Genomic DNA, 4,958 nt, shown 5'->3' with positions numbered 1-4,958 from the left:
TGGACTTTAATTTGAAACACACCCATGATAATGCAGACCTCCATTTTGCCTTTAACAATGGACTAATAAGTCCCCATATTGCCTTTAGCAGTGAACTAATAGTGTAATTTTCTCTGCGTTTACCTCATAGCACTTCACAGAGCAATTATTCCTAATTGGATAACAATGCAGACATACCAAGCCTAAGTACTTAGTTGGGTATTATTAATTTGCATTGTGAATCACCATGTTTTTTCACAGTCTAGACATGTAGAAGCAATATACTTACACATTCACACACATTATTCCACCATAACATGGACCTTTTAAAATCTCTTTACACACCACTAAACTAACCCTATAAAAGGTGGCGGGGTCTAGGAAGAGGTTGTTGTTGACGAGTTTGCAGAGCGTATCCAACCAAGCGGAATAGATGACTGAGCTCAACAACCATCATTCCTCTCCACCAGAGATTACACATTTGGTGACATTGTGAACCAAAGCAGTTGCAGCGCCGTTTGAATGGCTGCTATCATTTGTTATTTAACTGCGGTAGTGCAGATGTGTGCCCCATTTAAGATCCATTGAGGGACGATGTTGGGTAGTACGTCACCGCAATGCGAGAGGGAATTGATTTTGGTTTATAGGAAAGTGGGCTCCATTAGCGTGTGAAGTTCATCTCATGAGAGAAATGTTTTATTTGGCAAGTGCATACTACTAGCAACATGAGATTTTCCACTGACATGTTTAGCGATACGGTATGCTGTATGAAAATACATGCTGTTGCCATTGCAGCGTGTTTAATTCGTATATATGCCATCGAACTCTGTGAGGATGTAATACTGTGCTTTAATATGTATTACAGGTCTATAAGTCAAGAAGACTGTGATTTAAACCTAATGCTACAGATATTGACAGATCAGCCTACCATAATATTCTTACTGCAGTGACAGCATGGCACCCAGCAAACTTGGTGAACATCCATACAGTATCATGAGGTCCAATTCCATTTCCAGTATTTGTTCATCAATTTCAAACATAACTGTCAAATTAACAACATTTACCTCTGGAGTTCATTACAGAGTATCAGCTCTAGTATGGACATAGTATACATCCCAAATGGCACCCTATTCCCTATGTGGCTCTGGTCAAAAGTAGTGCACTATATGGAGAATAGGGTGCCATTTTTTCTTTTTATTTAACTAGGCAAGTCAGTTAAAAACACATTCTTATTTACAATGATGGCCTACCCCGTCCAAACTTCTAAACCGGACGACGCTGGGCCAATTGTGCACCGCACTATGGGACTCCCAATCATGGCCAGATGTGATAAAGTTCAGAATCAAACCAGTGTCTGTAGTGACACCTCTAGCACTGAGATGCAGAGTCTTAGACCGGTGTGCCACTTGGGAGCCCAAAGCATATTGACAGTGGTGGGATTCGAACCCACACCCCAGAAGAGACTGGAGGCTTAATCCAGCACCTTAGACCGCTCGGCCACACTATCAAATCAAATCAAATCAAATGTATTTATATAGCCCTTCTTACATCAGCTGATATCTCAAAGTGCTGTACAGAAACCCAGCCTAAAACCCCAAACAGCAAGCAATGCAGGTGTAGAAGCACGGTGGCTAGGAAAAGCTCCCTAGAAAGGCCAAAACCTAGGAAGAAACCTAGAGAGGAACCAGGCTATGAGGGGTGGCCAGTCCTCTTCTGGCTGTGCCGGGTGGAGATTATAACAGCACATGGCCAAGATGTTCAAATGTTCATAAATGACCAGCATGGTCAAATAATAATAATCATAGTAGTTGTCGAGGGTGCAACAAGTCAGTAACACAAGAGCAAGTGTCAGTTGGCTTTTGCATAGCCAATCTTTGAGAGTATCTCTACCGCTCCTGCTGTCTCTAGAGAGTTGAAAACAGCAGGTCTGGGACAGGTAGCACATCCGGTGAACAGGTCAAGGTTCCAGCAGGTCTGGGACAGCAGGTCTGGGACAGGTAGCACGTCCGGTGAACAGGTCAGGGTTCCATAGCCACAGGCAGAACAGTTGGAACTGGAGCAGCAGCACGGCCAGGTGGACTGGGGACAGCAAGGAGTCATCAAGCCAGGTAGTCCTGAAGCATGGTCCTAGGGCTCAGGTCCTCCGAGAGAGAGAAAGAAAGAAAGAGAGAATTAGAGAGAGCATATTTAAATTCACACAGGACACCGGAAAAGACAAGAGAAATACTCCAGATGTGACAGACTGACCCTAGCCCCCAACACATAAACTACTGCAGCATAAATACTGGAGGCTGAGACAGGAGGGGTCAGGAGACACTGTGGCCCCATCCGATTAAACCCAAACTATCATGTCATTTGGGACTGAACATGGTCTTATTTCTATAGAACATACAAGGGGTGACAAGTGACGCAGTAGATTGTGCTCCGGAGCAGAGACCTCTTATTCCCCAACACCCAGGGAGTTCAAACAATCCAGATGGTTCATTTGCATACACTTTCACATAATCCCCTCCATAGGATCGTCTCCAGCACCTCTGCGTTGCATTCTCCTGGCTCCATAAATTCCCCCCAAAAAAGAGTCACGCCCCCCACCCCCCCTTTCATCAGAGCCAAGGCACTGTCGGTTTGATTTAGAGTACTGTACATAAATGCTTAAGGAACTCATATGAGGCTTAATTAGGTGTTGAAAAAGTGACTTAGAGTATTTGTTCCGGACACGGGGGCTATAATACGCCATTATCATTTCCATAACTCCACATGTCCTATTTCAGTTAGGAGGAGATTCTGGCTTTATGTCTTAGGGTGCTGTTGGGGTGTTGAAGGCCCAATGCAGTCAAACACGTGATTTCCTATGTTTTATATGTACAGTATATCCACAATATTAGGTTGGAATAAGACTGATAATGATGATAATACCATTTTAATGTAAGAGCTGTTTCAATAGACAGCCTGAAATTTCAGCCGGTTGTAGTGTGATGGAGTTTTGGCCTTCCTGGTGACATTGAGATAAAAACGACTATATTGGACCTTTAATGAATGAGGATGTTTTGGTGGCGAAAGAGAAGCCAGTTGAGATATCTAGCTACCAGGGTTCAGATGAAAGAAGGAAGAAGGATAATAAGAACCCCAGATAACCTTTCTGTGACTGCAGGCTTGTTTTTCCTACATGTCTTTGACCACAGGGGCAAGAACATTAGTGAAAAAAAGATTAAAGTTGAATAACTCTGAATGAAACCCAAAAACAACTATAGTATGTAGCCCGAAGTACAGAAACAACAAATGTAACAATTTCTGATACTATAACTTTAAAATTCAAAATGCAATCTTTTTTGCAGGTGCATGGTAACAGTTGAACAAGATGAAGGAAAAAGGAAACCGCACACTGCTCTTGGTACTATCACTGATCTTTAATAAGCTTACGTATCGGCCTCACGGCCTTCGTCAGAGCTTTTGTGAGTTTTTTTAAATTAGCATGCTTAAGTAGACCTAGCCCCACCCACATCCGTTCCACGCATCGAAAGGGGTTGGAGGCGAAGGAAAATAAATAAGTGCTACCAAATATAACAATATGCATTTCATAAATATTTGAATAAAGTGTGTAAATTTGACGTATTAAACACGTCTGTAAAACCACAATGAGGACATAGACCTACCGAGCAAGTCTACATTAATCATTGGGTACATCGTACAAAAAACATCAGAGTGATCTTAAATAGGGGCATAATTCATGTTCAAATTCACAACATAACATACATAGGCATTTCATCATTAAGCCCTTGAGGAAATAATGTCTGGATGGTGAAAATCCCAAAACATTCTCTTTTACTCAGAGTATTATTAATGTCATCTTCCCTGTCTGATATCTTAACTTTCTCTATGTCACAAAATCTAAAGGTAGAAATGTCATTCAAATGTACTGCGATTGAGTAATCCCTGTCGTTTCTCCTGATTGAACATTTCTGTTCACTGATTCTCTGTTTGAGAGAACGAGAGGTTTTACCTACATAGCACAGCCCACATGGACATTAAATAATGTAAATAACATGGGTGGTGGAACACGTAATAATGTAATTTAATTGGAACTGTTTTCCTGTATGTGGATGGCAGAAATATTCACACTTCATCATATTGTTGCACTGTGCGCATCCTCTGCATTTATAGCTACCATTTGGAAAAGGGCGTAAAAGAGCCTGGCGGATTTTCTTTTGTGGCTGGCAGTTGGCATGAACCAATTTATCACGTAAATTGCGATCTCTCCTAGTGGTGGATTTTTAAATTCAGCCAGCAAAGCTGGGTCTGATGATAAAATATGCCAGTGTTTCTTGACTGCATCTCCCACTTTTCGCGAGTTCAAAGTATATGTGATTGTGAACATTACGGAGTGTTCTTTAGCTTTAGCAGGTCTTTTTTGTAGCAGTTCATCTCGTGTTTTCCCCAATGCCAAATTAAGAGCTTCATCCACACATTGTGGCGAATAGCCTCTTCTTAGAAACCTAGTGCGCATCTCCGCTGCTTTTGCTAGATAATCCTCTGTGGAGTGGCAGGTTCCTGCGGTGGACGACTGGTTCAGGCGCGCGGAGGAGACATGGGAAGCCGTTCCTGTCCACCTTCAGCAGGCCGTGACGCGTCAAAAGAGGAATGCAGATCGCCACCGCAGTGAGACCCCGGTGTTCACATCGGGTCTGGCTCTCAACCCGAAACTTGCCCCTCCGCCTGCCCTGCCGGAAGCTGGGTCCGCGGTTTGTGGGGCCATTTAAAGTCTTGAGGAGAGTGAACAAGGTTTGTTATAGGTTACAGCTTCCACCCGATTACTGTATTAACCCCTCGTTCCATGTGTCTCTCCTCAGGCCGGTGGTGGCTGGCCCACTCCAGGAGTCTGAGGTACGGGAGGTTCCTCCACCCCCTCTGGACATCGGGGGGCCCCGGCGTACTCCATTCTCTCTATACTGGATTCGAGGCACCGGGCGAGATGCCTTCAG

General features: G+C 43.5%; 1 non-coding gene across 1 annotated transcript; it reads right to left on the bottom strand.

The window, feature by feature from the left end:
* Positions 1–1,404: 1,404 nt before the first annotated feature.
* trnal-aag (transfer RNA leucine (anticodon AAG)) lies at positions 1,405–1,486 on the bottom strand. The gene has a single exon. It is a non-coding gene; the product is annotated as a tRNA-Leu (tRNA).
* Between the last annotated feature and the right edge of the window lie 3,472 nt (positions 1,487–4,958).

This window comes from Salmo salar, chromosome 02 (assembly GCF_965601325.2).
Source record: "Salmo salar chromosome 02, fSalSal1, whole genome shotgun sequence".
NCBI classification, from domain to species: Eukaryota; Metazoa; Chordata; class Actinopteri; order Salmoniformes; family Salmonidae; genus Salmo; species Salmo salar.
This window is presented reverse-complemented; position numbering and strand designations above follow the sequence as displayed.